The 21347-nt window shown below is 41.2% G+C and overlaps 2 protein-coding genes across 2 annotated transcripts in view; both read left to right on the top strand.

Moving 5' to 3' along the window:
* Positions 1-21347, top strand: part of Past1 (putative achaete scute target 1) — a 65788-nt gene that overhangs the window by 30881 nt on the left and 13560 nt on the right. The window lies entirely within an intron of this gene.
* LOC135704000 (uncharacterized) overlaps positions 8206-21347 on the top strand; it is a 383333-nt gene continuing 370191 nt past the window's right edge. Inside the window, exon 1 of the mRNA XM_065225363.1 lies at positions 8206-8212. The gene's annotated coding sequence lies outside the window, so the exon portion shown is untranslated. The remainder of the gene's footprint in view (positions 8213-21347) is intronic.

The following is a 21347-nucleotide window of genomic DNA, read 5'->3' as shown; positions in this document are numbered from 1 at the left end:
TTGGTATATATGTGAAAGGATGAAACAGTGCGAGATGGATTTCGGTTTCTTTGCATTTTGCAGCACAAATCTACTACTATGTGTCATTTCCTCAAAACCCCCCAAATAACCAACCTCTTCAATCCCTTCCTTTTCCCATGGCGTTCAAGTGGTCCGCATAGACTATTCAGCCATCACCCTTCCTTTATCCTCGGCTTTGGATTGACTTGCCCCACCAAACGCTGCTAAATGAAAATGAAAATGATAAATTCAGGGCAGTCTAGTGAACATTGAGGAAATTCAATAATCGTTTAGGAAATTTTAATACCACCAGGAATTTCTAGACTAAAGACTGGAACGCGCAAAAAATGGTCGACAAAAAAACGTTTCTTTCAGTCAAAATTCATATCACAAAAATCTTCTTATTTTTCTTTTGGTAGTTAAATTCATATATTTAAAGGAAAAAATGTTCGTTTATTCTTTTGGTTTACCAAATCCGAACTGCCGTGCCTTCCGCTTAACCCCTTCCATTAAATTTTGCACAGTGGTCTCATCGACCTTAGTCGCTGCCTAACGCGAGTTAGATTTAAACTGCTGCTCGTTTTCCATGGATTTATTAGTTTTCTTGAGATTCCATTTGACCAAGGCCCAATACCGTTCTATAGGGCGGAGTTCTGGGCTGTTGGGAGGGTTGTGGTCTTTGGGTACCACAACCACGTTGTTTGCATCGTGCCACTCGATTGCCTTTTTCCCATAGTGGCAGCTCGCCAAGTCCGGCCAGAACAGCATAGGTCTATTATGTTGCTTAGGAATGGTAGCAGTCGCTTTTCCAGACACTCCTGGACGTTGATCTCTCGATTGATGGTTCCCGTAGTAATGAAAATGCCGCTTTTTAGACCACACGTGAAAATGGCCTGCCAGACGAGATATTTTTTTGGGAACTTCGATAGTTTGATGGTTTTGAAAATTTCATCCACCTTCCCTTTTCCTGATGCGGTATAAAACTCCTGTCCCGGAAGCTGCTTGAAATCCGCCTTCACAAAAGTTTCGTCGTCTATGACGACACAGTCGAACTTTGTGAGCAGATTCGTATACAGCTTTCGGGACCTCTGCTTTGCCAACGTGTTTTGTTTGTAATCTCGGTTCGCCACCTTCTCCTTCTTAAACGTCTACAAGCCGGCTCGTTTCTTGGCCCACTGCACAGTAGTATGGGAGACATTGAGCTTGCCAGCGACGTCCCGGATGGAGAGGTTAGGATTCCGCTCCTTCTTCGTCGTCGCTGCCACGTCCTGATTACGATTTTCGCCGCTTCCAGGCTTCCTGGTGGTCGACAGACGATTCCCGAACACTTTTAAAACGTTTGTCACGGTCGATTTGGCCACATCCAGCAATTTTGCCAACTTGGCGTGTGAGAACGTCGGATTCTCTTGCTGCGCGAGCACAATTTTGACACGCTGCTCCTCTTGCTTGGACGTAATTTTGAAAATGGAGAGCAAACGGTGAAAACTCATCATAGTAACCATTGTATATACACTCAACTTCCAAATACAGCATTTCAGGTTTTTTTTAATACATTTTAACAGAAATACACCAATTTTTGCGCGTTCCAGACTTTATTGAACAAGTTTTAAATTAGTGTCAATTTTAAGGGAAGTTTCATAAACTTCTAAAACTGAACTTCAGTGAAAATCATAGAACTAAATTAATTATTTCGTTATAATTCCATGAACATTTCGGGAGCACAAAAGTTCCTGAAATTTAGAAAAAACTTCGAAATCTTCACAGAAGAAGGATAGTGATCTTCAGAAACATTTTGAGAACTTCATAGCAATCTATGGAGCTTAAGAGGAGATCCGCGAACTTCAGGAATTGGTATAAACATTAGCAAAATGCGGGAGCAGTTGGAAGAAGTTTAGTAAGCTTCGAATTTCAGAGGGAGGTCAGTTCCATTAGTTTCAGAAAATTAGTGTAAATTTAAGGTATTTCCCAGATATTCAGATAACTTCAGATACGTTAAAAATTCAATTGAGGTCTTCCCATGAGTTTAGAAGTTCAGTGAAGCTTAAACTTTTTTAGGACGGTTTAATTAAATTCAGCGCAGTACAACAAGCTTAATGAAAATTGCAAAAAAAAAAAACCTTAGTGAAGTTTTGAGAATTTCAAAAAGGAACAGAGAACCTCAGAGCAGTTCCGTCAACATTAGAGAAGTCACATAAATTTTAAAGAAGTTTAGAGAAGTTTAGTTTAGAGCGAATTGTTAAACCTTAAGAAGAGATCTATGATCGTTAGAAAAATTGAGGAAACTTTAGGAAGTCTTATAAAGTTCAGGGAAGTTTAGGAATTTAATGAGAAGTATTGTGAGCATCAGGCTAGTTTATCAAACAAAAAAGAACTGCAAAGCAGTTTCATTAACTTCTGGAAAAATTTGGGAACTTTCAAGTAGTTCTGAAGACCTCAGAATAGTTTATTCTGATTTCCATTGAAATGTACCTCAACATTTCGATGAAGCTTCGAATTCAATTTTCTTTTAGTTTTCCTCGGAATTATCTTCAAATTCATCACAATAAGCAACCCTTTGGAAGCCCCGTAACGATCACCTTTTCGTGGTACGTTACGGGATGTAAGATCTACCGCCGATTCCTAGTCCTGACTACTTCAAACTAGGGTAACAGGATTTTTCAGTAATCCAAGGAACACATCTTAGGCATTGTTACTTTTTATGCCTTGTTGATAGTGACAAGACTCGGCTTTGTCCACCGAGGATGATCTTTGTTGTCATTCCTTAATTTTGTTGCTAAGGAATCCAATTTTGACTGACAAAGGAGCGCGCCTTTGGAGGGTGATTCAACACTCTTCTTCTTCTTCTTCTTCGCCTTTCAAGCTTATCGCATATAGCATATTAGCTTATTGCGTGCTCTCAACTTAGTGTTCTAGATGCACTTCCACAGTTATTAATTGAGAGCTTTCGATGCCTGTACCATTTTTGCATTGGTATAATTGTGTGGCAAGTCCAATCATACTTCTATGCCCAGGGAAGTTGAGAAATTTTTAAACCCGAAAAATTCCTAGACCGGACCGGGAATCGAACCCAGCCACCTCCAGCATGGTCTTGCTTTGTAGCTGCGCCTTTACCGACTGAGCTAAGGGAGAACACTCCGAAGGGTATAAATAGCGGGACCTTTCAATTAGAGTCGGATCCTTGCGATAAATGCGAGAATGACAACTGTAAAAAAATCGAATACTTTATCATTTCTAAATAGTGATGGAGTAATACGACATGCACTAAACGAAGGACACGTGATATACTACAATACATCAAATTACTGGTCACAGTGGTGCTAGGTCCCGAACAGAGGAAAAAAAACCCTTTGGAAAGATTCTCCGAATATTCATTGAATTCATTTCAGATTTCTTTTTTGAATCTCACTCCTTCCTTTGGAGTTCTACTCACATTGAAAGTCTCCTAAGAATTCATTTGCATTTCTTCTCACAAATTCCTTAGATTTCTTCTCATAATTTGTTTGGCAAAATCTCCTGAATTTATTTTCCGAATTCCTTTGAAAATGTTCTGCAGTTATTCTCAGATTTAATTGTAATCCTCCTTTTAGTATTTTCAAAATGATTCGAAGAACTTATGCCCCGGATTCGTTTTCTCCCACTATCTCACAAATTATTCTCAGAAGGTACTTGGAATTTTCCTCTGAAGGAGTTGTGCTCCTCAAAAATTACTAAGAGTTTTCATTAAAATTTGCTTTTAATTCAATTCAGGGTTTCTTGAAATTCTACTCAAAGCTATCAGGCTTCACAAGAAATCCAAAATTCCTCAGATTTACCTTGAAAGCAGATTGCATTTGATGTTTTTCTGAAAGATTTTTTTCCCAGAACTTCCTTGAAATGAGGTCCTAAGTAATTATAATAAAATTCCACGAGCTTTTAAAACTGTGCATGGAATTTAACTCCAGATTCTTGAACATTTCTTGAAGTATTATATTTTTTAAGTCTAGAGTTAGTTCAAATTTGAAATTTCTGGGAAATATGCATGTTCCAAAACAAAACAAAACAGCATTTCAAGCCTCTGTTTTTGTTTAAATTTTTGTGTTACTGAAGATTAATCCACTGTGGATGCGAATGAAAATAACGAGAAAAATTAAATGCTTGTTTTTTTTAAATTAATTATTTTCTTTAAAATACCCTTAGTAATAAGATTATTAAACTCTATGTGCCTTCCAGGTATTTTGGGGAAAAACAAAATTTCCTGAGGATTCCCGGTTTTCCAGGGTTTTGCAGTTAGTGACGCCCTGACTAATACCGTGGGTTTGCAAAAAAAATGCTATTGAATCTTTCGCTTTAAAGGTTCAAATTGTACATAGTGTTTATGAGATACTTATTGAATAAGTCTAAAACATCAAACATTTATTTGGTGTGCCATCAGAACAACTACTTTTCTTCTCTGAGGTCACTTTTTAGTCACTATTTTTACAACCATAACTCACTTATCCAGAACAACATGTGAAAAGGGCATACAAGCTTTTTGTAAACAAACCTTCTTATGCCCTTTTCTCGCCACCCATATGACACCAACGCAAACCTTTAACATCATCAGGTAGGGGACACTTTCCCCTTCCCGATGATATTGCTAGTTTGCGTGGGCGACCCTCGGTTGGTGAGAAAAGGGCCTACAAAGGTTTGTTTACAAAAAGCTTGTATGCCCTTTTCACATGTTGTTCTGGTTATTTCTTCAACATGGTCACTAAAATCACTATTTTTGACAGCAGTGATCGCTATCAGTCCTGACGAAAGTTGATAAGAATTTTTCATGAGTCGACTATTCTCGCCTCATGAAAAATTCTGCCGCTTTGGTAATGCTGTGTTACATTTAGTCTATTTTAGAATAAAAACATATCCATGGTTAAGAATTGAACATGTAGGCAAAATAGAAAAGTTTCCGTGTTAAACGAAAAATTATATGCTGCATGGGTGCGTCGCTTGAAGGAGGACTCGATAGAGCGAATTATCTTGCCCCCGGCAATGCGCTGAATAAAAACTGCCAAGTCGGCTTCCGCTGAAACCGACAAAGTAAACAAAGGAAAAAGTTCTCAAAGGAGCAGACCCACGGGGGCAACAATCACGAATTTCGGCGGAGCTCACATCAATGTGATAAATATAGTGGGTAAGGAGGATGACTGCAACAGACTACTCTTTCTAGCATTCAGCACTGCAATGCAAGTGTGAAAAAGTAAGCTGTCTTGTTCTGTCGTGTCTCCGTCAGTTTTACCGCTGTCAGTATGTCCAAAAGTGTCAGATTTTCCAAAAATGTCAAGATCATGTGAGCTATGGTGCATCTATATGTGGTTGACAGGGATAGGGTCCCCCTGAGCAGACCGTTTTTGCGCTCCGACAAGCTCGCGTGCGTTCGCTAGTCCGTGCGATAGATAGCAGGCCATACTGAATACCAAAGTAGCTGCCAGGACGGAAAAGTGCGAAAAGTAGTTCATCGGTCAGGGTAAAACCGAAAAGCTTCCTGCACGGTGTCACAGCGGATCTTACCGGCTCCAGATTGGCATTGCAGCTGCAGATACGGCTGAACCAGCAGATCGTGGTGCTAACGGAGAACTCACCCAAGCAGCTGGATTTGATCCTGCACAGACGCACACGCGAAAATTACACGGTGCGTAAGAGATCGAGCGGACTATCCAACACACCCTCTGAGGACACGAAACGCACTGCCGAGGTGCTGAAGTGAATCGTTCCAGTTCCGAACGAACCCCATACCAAGAAAGGCCTTCGAAAGAAGTAGATTATGAAATTTTATGTGAGATTTGCCCAAACCTAACCCCATTTGGCTGGCCGTAGGGCCTTTCTGTCGATCTAATCTTATTTGTGCTTCGAAGGACAGCTGGCTCTAGCTGAGGGTAGGATACGGAGGCGGTTACGAACGACTACCGACGTGGTCAAGACGGTGCTCTCGGGTGGAATCGAGACGGGGTGCGGATAGAAGCCGAGATCGAGACGGAGTGCGGTAGAAGCCGGCTACAGATTGGAACTAGCGTCCACGTAGTACCGCACGTCCGTTGTTCGGACGACAATCGCGTGGCGGTGTGCGAAGACACAGCGGATCACACGAGAGAACCAGTGATGTCGCGCATTCCGTCGGAGCAGAGCAACAGCGCAGACGCACCCATCAGCGACAGCAGCAGCAGAAGGTGAAAGATGGGCCCATCGTGAGTGCAGATCAGAGCGTAAAATTATTGACTGCTTAGGCTGAGTGCTAAAGCACTGCACTATTCAATTCATTACTCTGCCCAGATCGTTTGTACCAAGGCAATGAAAGAGCCAACAAAAACATTCAGTCACTCATGAACAGGCGACTCACACCGCTTGCCTTCGCTCACACAGCATGTAATTGAAGGATTTTTCCATCGAAAATGTACGCTCAGTCATTCAAAACAAGGATTGCGTACCATCACGGAAGAATAAAGTGACTGACTGAGCTACTGACTGAGTGCTCGGCTGCCAGTGACTCGCTTCCTTCCCAATCATTCAGACTCTCACGAGGCGGTAAATGATGAGGCGGATGGTAGTTCATATTCATAAGAAAATTACTCATTGAACCTGACTGTTTTGCGCACTGGTACAGATTATTGTTAATTAGAAGAGGAAGAGAAAAGGTAGAGAGATGAGAAATTGGGAGGCATGGATGGGTTTTGTTGCTCGTAAATATACAATTTGTTATGAACTACTAAATTTTGGGCTGATTGTCAATTCTGCTGGGTTCGTCGGTCGAACTGAGGTTTTTTTTTTTTCACTTCCCAATAAGTTCGAGATTTTACATTGGCTTTGATATCCTGAAGTTTTAAAAAATAACTGAAAATATTTTTAAAAAATAGAGATTCCGGATTTGATATAATAAAATCCGGGCATAGAAAAATGAACAATGAACAGCGAACAAAACCCAAACCAAAAATAGAGTTCTAGGACTGGAGAAAATTGATCTCGGATTTGTACAAATTTTCAATATTCGTAAGCATTAAATGTTAAAAAATTTCGAACTATTGAGAACTTTTTTAGGCCAAAAAGATGAATTTTCAAATCAATAAAAAAGAAATACTTTAAAATCTAAACTTGATTTAGATATTAGATATCTACCAAATCAAATCTATTATTCGGGTTTCAATACCGAATCGCTCCGCTAATTCGTGACCATAGATCTCATAATTTAATAGACGGTGAAGTCTGTAAATTACGTAAGCGACTTATATTCTATCTTATCTCATTAAATATTAGCGTTGCAGACAGGAATGGATCGCTCTTTTGGGGCTTTTTCGTTACTTTTCAATATTGAATGCTTACGTTAAATCCAAATGAATTTTTAGTTAACCCATCTTAAATTAGATAGTTTAGTGCTATTAATCTCCCTTTCAAAATTCAAAATATCCACACCGTAGAGCCACACTCTGTGTTTTCACTAGAGTTGGATGTTTTGAATTTTGGTAGGGAGATTAATAGCACTAAACTATCTTATTTAAGATGGGTTAACTGAAAATTCAATTGGGTTTAACGCAAGCATTCTATATTAAAAAGTTATGAAAAAGTCCCAAAAAAGCGATCCATCACTGGTTGCAGGCAATGAAAAAAAAAATGTCTCACCGCAGTCAAAATTCCGTAGTCAATGTTGTAAAAGACCTTTTCCTGCTTGCAGATGCAGATGGATTTCTAAAAAGACGTGAGTTGTAATGATGCGTGATTCTAGCTGTGACTAGTTTGGCACGTTATGGTGGTATGAACATTTTTTTTTACGTATTATTCTCATTGTTTTGTCCTCCGTGATCTTGGTTCCGCTTGGTTGGTGACTGGGCATTTCTCTGGTAGCTTGTGTTTGTCAGATGTGCAAAGGGTAATAGTTTTACGCTAAATATTTAAGCTTTCAATAAATGTCCACTCTCGTTAAGCTAAGGTGTACTATATCTGTTATCATAGGGTAAGTGTACTAATGTTCGACCTAGCGTTAATGTTAGACCTTGTTAGACCAAAACTAGAACAGGATTCTTATTTATTCGATGTACAGTATGGGTCCGATATTGGTAACACGTAATTCTCAAAATTTGTGGAAAGCCTAGAAGTAAAAAGAAAATTGGTTCGCCAAAATCGGATTCTTACTGTATTTGATTTTTCAATAACGAATAGTTTTGGTTACTTAACTTGCATAGGAGTGTTGAAAACTAGTAATTATTTGGTCGAAAATTAGTAAATTTACCAACTATCGCGCCTTTTGATTGGTATTTATAAGTTACTAATACGGCGGTCAGACTATAGCTAATATACACACTTAGGTTGCCAAGCACTCGGTTGTGCAAATCTCAGAAAAAAAAGTGTGTAGGTTATCAGATGTTATATATACTATTTCCGGTGATAGCTAAACGTGCTCGCTCATATCAAGATAGTTTATATTAAGTAATACCAGCTATAGTCTGAATGCCGTATTGGGATGCTTGAATTTTTCCAGACTTCTATATTATTCTGCAACTGGTAAGTTTTTATATTAAGAATATACGATAGTAGAATTTTCGTAAAAATGTATTAATTCTAAAAAATAATGTGCTTCGAAAAGAAGCGTGTTAACTGTCGTGTTTGTCCTTAGTCAACCACACTCTGGGTCGCTTTTTCCGCCGAGTTTTGCAAAAATAGAGGAAAAACTAAGACACATAACGGTCCCTAACAGCCCTATCTTTTCCTATCAAGATTACTACTCACGGTTTTAGTTTGTGTGCGTTGTCGTCGAACACGCTTATTGTGCAGATTGCACTCGTCTGGTTTCCCGGGACGTAGATGGTTCCACGCATTATTCTCATATCTCATGATCAGAGCGTAAAATTATTGACTGCTTAGGCTGAGTGTGAAAGCACTGCTCTATTCAATTCATAGCTCTATCCAGTCCGTATGTACCAAACGGTAAATGACGAGGCAATGAAAGAGCCACCAAAAACATTCAGTCACTCACGAACAGGCGATTCACACCGCTTATCTTCGCTCACACAGCATGTAATTGAGGTATTTTTCCATAGAAAATGTACGCCCAGTCATTCAAAACAAGAATTGGGTACCATCACGGCAGAATAAACGTGCCGGTGCCGGTGGTGTAGTGGTAAGCGTGACTGCTTTATAACACCCCAATGGGTCTGGGTTCAATCCCAGCCGAGGTCGGTGGGATTTTTTTGAGGGATAAAAATCTCTGGTCACGTCTTCCTTCGGAAGGGAAGTAAAGCCGTTGGTCCCGGCCCATGTGTGTTGTGAATGGGTGCGATATCCTACGCAGGTGTGGAAGCTGCCTTCCTGCACATTCGGTTACCGTCAATGGATGGCAATCGATGTCCGTCGGTGATTGGCACTAGATTGCGGAACAGAGACCGACTTTAAATAAAGGAAAGAAGAAGAGAATAAACGTGCTGACTGAACTACTGACTGAGTGCTCTGCTGTTACTGACTCGTTTACTTCCCAATCTTTCAGACTCTCTTGAGGCAGTGAATGATGAGGCGGATGGCTGTTCATATTCATATGAAAATTACTCATTGAACCTCATGAGCAGTGCGCAAAACATTGCTAGATCATTGGAAAATGACAAGAAAGCTAATGATAGGTAGTTTCGTCTCGTGATAGTGAGAGGACCTATTTTCTCATTGTCACATGACGGCCGTGATATTTACCAGCTCTAATCTAATATAATCTAATCTAATACCAACGCAGCCAGTACGAGAAAGCATCCTGGAAAATGATTAGATTAGATGAGGTCTAATCATTTTTCTTGTCTAATTGATGTTCATATCTGAGATATGATATAAACATCAATACGGCCAGGCCTACTGCGTTGTATTTGCCGCAAAGATGATTCTTGGAAATGAATGGGAACATTTCTTGAATCTACAGGGGTGGAATGATGCGTGAACATAACGTACCAAACGCTCCGAGTTACTATGTGTAGTTGTGTGTAATGTGTAAATATTTGTACAATATTGAAGAATCATAAAATAATGCAATGGAAGGATCTTACCGAATTTTCTCCTATGTTGGTAATGATTCTTTTGCGCCTAAAAGTTTCGTTGGATGCATTCGCTTGTTTATCATGGGGTTTCCTCCAATCCATGGGTTTCGTAGTTCCGAACACAAATTTGCTTGCACTGCCATGGCATCTGGGAGGATGTTCGCGTCTAGTGCTGTCCCCAGGAACCGTTTGCGGCCACCAGTTACACCCCGTCCAGTCTTGGGCGTATCCAACGAGGCGGAAAACTTGCTGATTCACGGCAACGTCTGCCACCGAATCACCACCAAAACTTGCGACGGACACATTATCAGCACTTTCCCGGGCTTATTCACCAACCGGACCGGGTTAAAACTCGTCCACGGTGACGAATCCCTCAATAGAACTACACGCCGAAAGTGTGGCATCCGAATTCGGAGAACCGGGCTCACGGGAGGCAATGAAACCGACACCAAACAATAGAACTGAAGCTGCGACGTAGATTTTGGAGGTTACATTCAAGGTCAACCGAATCACTCAAGGCGGACCTTTTTTTCTTGCTTTTTTTGTCACTACATGGTTCTATTTTCACTTGCTTTATTCTTCTCTTTTTTAAATCCAATTAGGCTTCAAAACTGGACGCCTCAAAACAGAAAAAAATACGGTATATCACTAAATGATAACTTTATGAACACTTGAATCTAAATTTCAGCAAACAAATTAACAAATTCAAAGCAAGAAAGTTTAATTCGCTGACGAAAAATACGCAGCAAGCGCTTTCAAGCGCGGCCTACTGCGATTCCCGGCCTTGATATTTACCAGCTCTGGGCTTAACTAACTATTCGTGATACTCTCAATGTTTTAATTACTTTCACTATTTTTAATACGACGCACTCTCTTGTGTGAAGACAATTTGTTGATATAAGCTGAGGCTACCGCATTCAGTGCGTATTTATGTGTTGCCCTGGCTTTATATGGTTTGTGCTTTTTGGCAGAAAATTTACACACAAGGCTAATAAATTCGCTGTGGCAAAATAATCATGAAAAATGATAAATTCCTCTGGATAATGTTTTTTTATCCACCCTCTAGGAGGGCGCATTTTTAACCTAGGAGAAGAGAGGAGATGAAATAGGTTTTTTTTTAATTGAATCATTAAAAAATGCCCTGATTTGTTTGAGGTCGTAGTGTTTGATGATTCCATCCTAAGGTACCGAAATATTCAGAACGTTTATCTAGCTCGCACGTTATTTGAGTTTTTGAAACCCACCCAAAACCTCTCAACACTTCCACGATCTTTTGAGTTCCCGGTGCTTGTTGGACACTTTTGAAGCTCTCTAAACCACTTCGAAGGCTTCGTAAAAACTTCTCTCTCAAGCACTTTTAAGATCTTTGAAATTAGCTGAACTTTTCTGTTGTTCATCTATCCACACAAAAGTTCGCATAGCTTTTTCCTTTCATTAGCCCCTGATGCTTTCACAAGTTTTTTTGAGAAGTTAGGAGAGCTCCAGATGAGTTTAGTAAGCTTCAGAGTTTTGCAGATTTTAGAAAAAAAAATCCTGAATTTCAAAGAAGATCATGGAATTTAATCGAAGTTTAGAGTGTTTCAGAAAGGCTCAGAAACACTTCAGAGCGGCTTACTTACTTACTTATGTATCCTGTACAAACCCCTAGTGGTGTATAGGGCCAACGTGAAAGATTTTCATTCTGGGCGGCTGCTCGCTTATGCCTTGACCTGGGCCCAGGTCAGATTCCTGTCGACTTCCTTTTACCCTGCTGAGCTAACGTCCTTTGTTTTGCGCAAAAATTCGTTGCCGTCAAATCAGTTCGTAATCTGTCTCTGTTGGTTTTTGTAACAATTTATAACTTTCGGGGATTACTGATTTTTGGCTCCGCAAAGTGTCACACACGACAGAGCATAGTAAATAAACGAACTAGTTAAAAAAAATGCTAAATCGCTATCCGGGACATCTGGTGGGAGGTCGTACACTCTCACGTATTGAACGGTGCTCCCAGCATGCGACATTAGACTGATACAAAATTTGAAATTTTCGCTCCACAGTGTTCAAATGGTTTCAAATCGGGTCCTGATTAGCGTCCGAAATTTTAACTCCATATAAACTTCAAATGGTTTGTGCCAAGTCAGTTTCTCACTAAATGAGTTCAAATTTTAGGAGGCTAATCAGGGCCCAATTTGAAACCGTTTGAGCACTGTGGAGTAAAATTTTCAAATTGTGCATCAGTCTAATGCGACATGTGTACCTCGACTAACTTCCCATCGGCATAATGAAAAATTAATTGTTCACGGTTGTGTATCAAATAATGAAGCATCGAATCTTCAGATTTGAACTTTATTTATTTGTTCATTAATTTATTTGATAAGGCTCAACCGAATTAACTTTACAGAGCCGAGGATTCTTAAAACTATAGGCAAAAGGTACAACACAATAAACACTTTATCTTCCGCTATCCAAAAAGCTTCCTCCATCAGAACGGGAGCCGCTTCCAGTGGTTTCATTGTATGGCAGTTACGCCATCGTGGGACAAAGCGCTTCCATTGCAGCAATGGACGCAAAACGTGGTCAACACTCACACACTCATCACGAAACGGTTGCTTTCCAAAGTCGACGACGCATCGACCGAAAGAACTGCTGATGAAGAACAATGAGGAGGACCACACAATGATTGCTGCCGAGAAAACTGACGATCGCGTGGCACACATCGAGAGTGGCCTGCTTTTGTCGACAGCCGACTAAACACTGAGATTTGAACTTGATGAACATAGATTTTTCCTCCGCTAAGCGATATGTAGCGACCATCTGAGTGGGATCCGCGTCGAGCGATTACTCAAAATTCGCAATATCTTCCATTGAAGGTTTCTCCGAACCATGTGGAAAGCTGACTCTAATCGTCAGCTTTATTTCCACCGACATCTCCACTAGCTGTTTGCTCGCACAAAAAAAAAAACACACACAGCTACTGGTGTCGACTGCTAAGAACGAACTCGTATTCTACTCATATAAATTGTACTCGAAAAAAATGCAACACGTTCTGTCAGCGGAAGAATAGCGAAGACGACCGACCCCGTGAACGCAAGGAAGGTAAGGGATTACCTACTTCAAGCGCAATCCGAACCTTTCGATACGGGACGTGGCCAAGAAGGTCAATTATTCCGTCTGATTTGTCCAGTAGACAATGAAGCGGGTTGGACTTCATGTCTTCAAGGTAAGGAAGGCGCTTAACCGAACCGATAAACAGAATACGGCGGCCAAATCCAGCACCAGGAAGCTGTACCGCGAGTGGTTGGTGCAGCCGAAATGCATCGCAATGGACGACGAGACGTACATTAAAGCAAACAGCAAGCAGATCTCCGGCCTGGAGTTTTTCGTCTGCAAGCCCCGCCTGGATGTTCAGGAGAAGTTCCGCATGAAGAAGGTCGACAAATTTGCCGAGAAGTATTTAGTGTGGCAGGCGATCTGTGGGTGCGGCAAATTCAGCAAGCCGTACATAACGACCGGCACCATCAACGGCCAAATATATAAAGAAGAATGTGTCCAGAAGCGCCTGCTGTCCTTCCTCCGGTCCCACGAAGGTGACACTCTGTTTTGGCCGGATATGGCATCGTGCCATTATGCGAAACCGGTGACCCGAGCAAAGTTAGAGATCAAATTGAAATCAGAATTTGCTGTTATGATGTAACTTACTTTGAATACTCCATTTGATCTCATTTTGGTTGACTTAACGGTTAACACATCAAAAATGAGAGCAAAATTTTACACTGTTGAAGCAAACGGAAAACTAATCCTGCTTTCAATGAAATCAATTTGATTACTGATTTTGCATTCATAATGTTTGACTGAATACGGGCCTGGTGTAAATGGTTAGCATCCAAGCTTCTCACGCTGAAAGACTTGAGCTCAAATGTCACCTCGGGTTGGTTGCGAATGACCTAAAATTAACACAAAACAATTAAACAATAATCGTTAGTTCAACGACAGATAAGCTTAACTTAACAGCAGAACTTCAAGTTAAGTTGCTTTCATTTAAAATGTCTTGACTGCATAATGAAAGCACAATATGATATCAGACTAATGTCGTGACAATTGAAATCAAAATGAGTATTCATTATGATAGGAACTGCAATCTTTAATATCGATTTGCTTTCATTTTGTTAACCGACTTTGCTCGGGGATGGAGTGGTACGAAGCCAAAGATGTTGTTTTTGTGCTGAAGGAGGCAAATCCGCCAAACTCGCCAGAACAAAATTCTGGGCGATTATGAAGGGCAAGCTCCGGAAAACAGTTAAGGTCTTCAAAAACGACAAGGATTTGAAGAAAGAGTGGATGAAAGTGTGTATGAAAGATGGCGCAAATGTTGCACAGGATTTGATGGGTAGGGTTATGTCCAAGGTGCGGGCAATTTGCCTAGGAGAGGAGGCTGACTGAATAAACCAACTTTGCAAAAACATAGCTAAGAATTTAAAAAAAAATATCCGACTTCAAATTGATTTTTGGTGATCATTTTATCTGTTGTATTTTTTTTCGAGTACAGTCTTTAATCCCCATAATAGTCTCTTCAGATCTACCTTAGAAATAATCTGTAGTTCATCTTACAATTTTCTTGAAATACTTCTCAAAATTATGTGAAACTTATATTTAAATTTCATTGAAAGTTTCCTTTATAATCATCCCTAGAATTCCTCTACAATTCTCCTCGAAACTCATTTGGCATTCTTATCGTGCTTAAAAGTGTCAGAATTTTGAAATGTTGTCCAAGTCCAAGAGCCATGTTTTTTTAAATCTTAGGTCATATAAATACTCCACATTTGAAGTCAGAAATAATGCAAAATTTAAGTATTTAAATTGAAATATCAGTGGGACTTATATTGCCCCGAATACACTTAAGTAATATTTTGTAAAGAAAATCTTTAATGTTTATTAAAATCTAGACAAACATCGTGTCCTATAAGAAACTACTTACCTACCTTACCAATCAGGCTAAGGCCTTGTTGTCCTCTGATGTCCGAAGAAGTCGTCTCCACTCTACTCGATGCATGGCCACACTTCGTCAGCCTCGTAGTCTGTGAAGGGTCCGCCGGTCGCCTTCTACTTGGTCGATCCACCTTGCCCGCTGCGCGCCTCTTCTTCTTCTTCCTGTTGGATCACTTTCGAGAACCATTTTCACTAGGTCGTCGTGCGGCATTCTTACGACGTGCCCAGCCCACCGTAGTCGTCCAATTTTGGCAATGTGGACGATGGATGGTTCTCCCAGCAGCTGGTGCAATTCGTGGTTCATTCGCCTCCTCCACGTTCCGTCATCCATCTGCACTCCACCGTAGATGGTACGCAACACCTTCCGTTCGAAAACTTCAAGGGCGTAGCATAGTCCAGGTCTCGTGGTGACCGTAGAGGACCACCGGTCTAATCATCGTCTTGTAGACAGTCAACTTCGTGCGGCGGCGAATTTTTTTCGACCGGAGCGTCCTCCGGAGTCGAAAGTAGGCACGATTCCCTGCCATAATGCGTATTTGAATTTCTCTGCTGGTATCATTTTCGGCGGTCACCAGTGAGCCCAAATACACGAACCAATCGACCACCTCGATTTCGTCACCGTCAATCTGAACTCGGGGTGGGAGGCTGTCTTCCCTAGAACCTCTTCCTTTCATGTATTTTGTCTTTGATGCGTTGATGGCCGCCTAGCTTCAGCCTTCAGTCTGATGTACGTTTCCGCCATCGTCTCAAAGTTCCGTGCCATGATGTCGATGTCATCGGCGAAGCCAAGAAGCTCGATGGACTTCCTGAAAATCGTGCCACTCGTGTCTATCCTAGCTCTTCTGATCACACCTTCTAACGCGATGTTGAATAGCAGACACGAAAGTCCATCACCTTGCCGTAACTCCCTTGGAGATTCAAAGGGACTCGAGAGTGTCCCCGATACTCGAACAACGCACATCACCCGATCCATCGTCGCCTTGACCAATCGCGTCAGATAATCCGGAAATCCGTACTCGTGCATAATCTGCCATAACTGATCTCGATCGATTGTGTCGTATGCGGATTTGAAATCGATGAACAAATGATGTGTGGGCACTTTGTATTCGCGGAATTTCTGCAGAATCTGCCGAATCGCGAAAATTTGCTCCGTGGTAGCGCGGGCACCCATGAATCCCGCCTGGTATTGCCCCACGAACTCTAGCAAATGTAGGCGGCGTTCAGCAGTGTGATCGTGCGGTAGTTGCAGCAATCCAACTTGTCGCCCTTTTTGTAGATTGGGCATACGACACCTTCCATCCACTCCTCCGGTAATATCTCATCCTCCCAAATCTTGGCAATTACCCAGTGCAGCGCTCTAGCCAGTGCTTCGCCACCGTATTTTAATAGCTCACTTGGTAGTTGATCTACACCAGTTGCTCCAAGGTCTGTTGCCGTGTCACCTTCGTTTTCTGTTGCATCACCGTTGATGTTAAGAAACCAATGACCATTTATAAAGCTGCTGAAGGAATATCAACGATAAGTTATAAGAAAAAAACTGATAGATCTTTTTTGTACCTAATGTTGGCCATGGATCTAAAGATCAAAATCCCATGTTCTTCATTTTTTCTTAGAACAATACGGCTCTTAAAGATTGCTTATGAAAAACGAATCAACATTTCAGACATGGCTCCAACATTGGGGATATTTTTTGATACTTCAAAATTTCCAATTACTTCATTATTTTCCTTGTTTTGTTTTCCGTCGATCTTGTTTTCCGTGCTGAGCACTAATGCTACCGACACCAGGGAGGCAGCTCCCACACCTGGATCCTACTTATCGACCCATTAAATCATGGATCGGGGACCAACGGCTTTACTTCCCTTCCGAAGGAAGGCGTGATCAGAGATGTTATGCCTGAGAACATCACGGCGGCGCCGACTGGGATTGAACCCAGGCCTGCTGGGGTGAGAGGTAATCACGCTTACCCCTACACCACCGAATTGTTTAATTAATTTATGAAATTTTTCAATCAATTCGTTCCTCAGCAAGCAGGTTCTTTTATTGGTAATTTCGTATTAAGCTATTCAATGTTAGCAAATTTAAAGTGAGCGTTTTTATTAGGGTAGGGGAAATGTAATAATAGCGACCAAAATATCCATTAGTCCCAATGACGCGTTCATCTAGATAAAATTGATAAATAGCAGATTTTTAGCGATGGACCCAATCTTAGATCCATAGGCCAACATTAGAGCCATTTCCCCTACCATTTCAAACCCCACAACCCACTCGGTGGGTTTCACTATTACGAGAATAGAAAATCCACTCCCAGCGATTGTTGTCAGCGAATTAAGTAGAACAGCAGCCAACATTCGTTGACGAATTCCGTTGGCCTATTTTCGGCATGATTCCATTAATTGCAATTGATTTCAACTCATGTACTGTACTCAAGTAAAAATAAGAAGATGTTCCTAGTCACAATCGGTATTGCTGTGTATGTGAGAAACATTCGCAGGTCTATACAAGCTCTGTTTGCTACAAAACCGCGTCTCGTGTTTTCATTCACTCATGCTTGCCGGGAAAATGGTCTGAAAAACCGGCACTTTTTGTCTGTTTTTTTTTTTGCATAGCAAATGACGATATCACTGATGATCATAATGACGATGATGGTTTGTTGTCGCAGTTAGATATAAGTCTATTTTTATTATAGCCCATACTGTCTAATGAATTCGTGCGCCGGTTGCCGGCTGTCGGATCGATGCTGCTCTCTTTGCGCTCACATGTGACTGATTGTGATCTTCAAAAAAAAAAGGAACGGAAAAAGCAAATGACTTCATGAAAGTAGGAATGCCGCTACCCGTTTCGTTTTATGGACAAAGTAGGTTCAATTCATACGTGATAATTGGGTAAAGTGTGTAATTTCTACTTAAATTTCCAAATCGAGTTAAATGACATCCAACAGCGGTGTTCAGCTCTTCTCTTAGTAGAATGAAATGAATGGTAAAATAATCGCAGTGGTTTTATAACCTAACTCGCGAGTGAATCAGCAGGAGGTGTGAATGTGTAGCGTCACTTAACACAGAGCTTCAAATCATTTTGATCTTTCCATGGCAATGGTCACACCGAACAATTGACAATGCAATGCCTCGTGGAAGATTCCATTTTATTTGTGCCAGTCAGAGCCATCCGAATGTCACTTCTGCGTGTCCCTGCATACTTCAACCCCGCCTGCTAATAATAAACTTGTGCACCACTAATCGATCGTCACCGTGTGCGAGTGTGTTGATTAAGCCATGTGATCGATGCAATTCCAGTGCACTACTTTTTCCATGTTGCTACAGCTCGTTCGCAATAAATTGGATGCTACTATAGAAGGTAAACTTGTTTTTCCCCATCAGCGTCACTGATGATTACTGATTCACAGAAAACTATGGTGGCATTCATTACTGGCGATGTGGAACTTCCAACGATAGCGATGATGTTGATGTTGATGATGACGAGTACGAGTAGGAAGAAGATGAATGTTGGCGTGAATTGGATGGAACACATGGCTGCTGATTTGATGACGTTGTAACTGTCGGTTTTCCATGTGTCTAACAAATCAATGAAGTGACCATGGCATACATTTTTCAAATGAGAAATGGGTGAGAAATATTGACGCTTCCCGCAGATGCGGATAATTCCAAACTGAGTCGTCGAAAAGAGAGGTATTTCATTAAGAATAGTGATTTACACTTTGCTCGGCCAATGTTTCTTTTAAATCAATATTAAAGCTGAACATTGCATTAGTTCCTAAGTAACATTGATCGATTCTTTTTGTCGACTTTCTCTATCGCTAATAACTTGAGCACATAACCGATTCATGTGTTTTTCGATACATGTCGATTCTTGTGTTTGTATTAGATAAATGCTTCTTTTATCAATATATGTGCTGCAAATACATGGCCGTGGGGATATAAAGAGACTTTGACGAAGAGAATCTCTCAATGTTACTTAGGACTTAATGCAATGTTCAGCTTGTATTGTTTCTATTTTTCAATCTAAAAATGGCAGGTCGCTGACAAATGGCATCCACGGGTGGTCAATCATGCTCATGCTCATTCGAGTAATCGGGATACTGTTGTTATACAACACGCGCGAGTCGCTCTACATTGAATCGGATTTCTAGTGTTCAAACATAAACCAAAAAACCACGTTCAGTACTCACATTTGAACCTGTTGTCGAGGTGATCTCCAATAAAGTTGAATTAACGTGGAATTGTTCACTATAGTCGTCTAAAAGTGAAAACCAATAGTGATTATATCACACGGTAGTGCTGTGATCTAAAATTGCACCAACACAAACACTGTATTCATAACACGGGCTATAATAGTACATACCCCGAGCAGAAGTGCGTAATAATCGTGAACTAAAATCGGTCAATGCGAACTTTTAAAAACAAAGGGATTTAGTGGGAATAGCTTTCAGCTCCGGTCTAATGACCGGAAGCTGTTATTCACCCCCGAGGGGGTCCATGTATGGGCCGCCAGGGGATAATACAACTCCTGAATGGATGCGAAAACCGGACGAAATGAGTGCTATGGTGTTATTGCTACGTCGAAAGAATGACAATGGAGGAACAGACTCCAATAATGATAATCGCAGACAAGAAGATGCCCTTCCCAATCCATTTATTGTCGGAATTTCAATCGAACTGGCTGTAGGTAAAAAAGAAGCCAGGACTGTGAAGGCCACTCGTGAAGCACGTGGATCGCGCTACCTTCTTCGTACCAACTCCAAAACTATATTCGACAAACTGACGAAAATGACGAAGCTTACCGATGGAACTGAAGTTGAAATCATCGCCCATCCCACCCTCAACACGGTACAAGGAACCGTATACGACCCGGACTCTATCAACATGGAAGAAAAAGAAATCGAGGAGTATTTAAGCTCTCAAGGCATACACACCGTCCGAAGAATCAGGAAGAGAGTGAACGGTATTCTAAAGAATACGCCATTACTAGTGTTATCGTTCCGTGGTACGCACTTGCCAAAGTACGTCTATTTTGGCGTATTACGTATGACGGTACGAACCTACTACCCATCCCCTATGATATGTTATAATTGTGGTGCTTATGGACATTCAAGAAAATCATGCCAACAATGTGGGATATGTCTACAATGCTCGAAGCCACATAACATAGCCGAAGAGGAACAATGCAGCAACCCGCATTATTGCTTCCACTGCAAGAATGGCCATGCGGTTACGTCGCGGGAGTGTCCAAAATACAAAATGGAGGAAAAAATAGTGCGTATCAAGGTTGACCAGGGAATTTCTTTTCCTGAAGCGAGACAAATCTTTGCTGAAGAAAATAAAAAGGACACCTTTGTCAAAGTAGTTCAAGAACGTATCAACCAAGAGCTGGCTACCAAAGACCAGTTGATAGCTACGCTACAGAAACAGGTAGCTACTCTAGCCAAGGAAGTATCCACATTAAAAAAGCTACTGAAACCAAGAGCTCAAAGTCAGTATCCAGCTCCACAGGTCAACAAACCATCTCCGTCTCCAAACCAAACACCAGCACAGACCTCAAACACCACATCCACTAAACCAGCCTCACCAAAAAACCGCTTATCCTGAAAAGACAAGTCACTCATATCTCCGACAACTGGAGAAATAACCAGAACACGAACCAGAATAACACAAACAAGTACGACATTCGAACTAGAAGTAAGACCAGTAAACGGCACATGGAGATATCGCCAACAGATACCGATAACAATCGAGGTAAACGATTCTCAACTCAACCTGACAGTTCTATCACAAATATCGATGAATGATGGATCAAAAAGCTCTCGAAGAATATTTTTCGACAAACTCTACGAACGACCTCGCTATAAACATGGACATGCCAACGGACGAACAAAACATACCAACCAAAGCACAAATAACTGACCGTGACACGCCGATGGAACACGATTCAGAAAAATGTATAAACACCACGCCAAATTTCAACAATCGGTTTGAAGTTGGGGAATGTGAAGTACCCCTTTCACTTTCAGAAGAAGAAGCGAGTCTGATTAATAAGATGGTCCGGGACGCCTCTTCCCAACCCGTTGATCATCAAACTTTCAGCTCGGTTGACACTATGCTGAACATCATTGTTTTACCAATTTCAACATTTCAACATGATTCGCCAAGCGCGACGCTCCATGTCGACCCTGACCAGGGATGTTCCGGATCTATCCGACGAGCCTCTGGCGGCAGTCGATGTGGACCTTACATCTTCCTGGGCAAGTACCATTCTATGTTCGCCGCACTCTAGCCAAAACCATCCTACTTGTGGACCACATTTTTCAGAACCCCAAGAGATGACCAACGAATATGAAACTCCTCAAAGTGA

This window comes from Ochlerotatus camptorhynchus, unplaced genomic scaffold (assembly GCF_037179485.1).
Source record: "Ochlerotatus camptorhynchus isolate MF236.1 unplaced genomic scaffold, CSIRO-AGI_Acam_v1.1 ptg000228l, whole genome shotgun sequence".
NCBI lineage: Eukaryota > Metazoa > Arthropoda > Insecta > Diptera > Culicidae > Ochlerotatus > Ochlerotatus camptorhynchus.
The sequence above is the reverse complement of the archived record's forward strand: the minus strand, read 5'-3'. Positions and strand labels throughout refer to the sequence as shown.